This window comes from Chrysochloris asiatica, unplaced genomic scaffold (genome assembly GCF_000296735.1).
Source record: "Chrysochloris asiatica unplaced genomic scaffold, ChrAsi1.0 scaffold00065, whole genome shotgun sequence".
Lineage (NCBI taxonomy): Eukaryota > Metazoa > Chordata > Mammalia > Afrosoricida > Chrysochloridae > Chrysochloris > Chrysochloris asiatica.
The window spans coordinates 8033866-8034157 of NW_006408583.1; the positions used below are offsets into that span (position 1 = coordinate 8033866).

Consider the following 292-nt stretch of genomic DNA (forward strand, 5'->3'; position numbering starts at 1 on the left):
TAGGGTATGACAAATGGACATACTTGTGTAGGGTATGACAAGTGGACATGTGTAGGGTACACTTATGTAGGGTATGACAAATGGACATGTGTAGGGTACACTTATGTAGGGTACATTTCATTTATATGAAATCTTATCTGAATACTGCTGTGTACTGTCTTCTACAATTACAGATAAAAACATGGGGTTTGGAGAGGGTAAGTGATTTGCTCAGGGCTGTATAGCAAGGGAAGAGCAAAGCTAGGGTTGGATTCAGGTCTGCCTACTTCTAAATCTACCACTTTTTTTTTTT

The 292-nt window shown here is 39.0% G+C and overlaps 1 protein-coding gene across 1 annotated transcript in view; it reads right to left on the bottom strand.

The window, feature by feature from the left end:
- LOC102837087 (ADAMTS-like protein 1-like) overlaps nt 1-292 on the bottom strand; it is a 262124-nt gene that overhangs the window by 36710 nt on the left and 225122 nt on the right. The window lies entirely within an intron of this gene.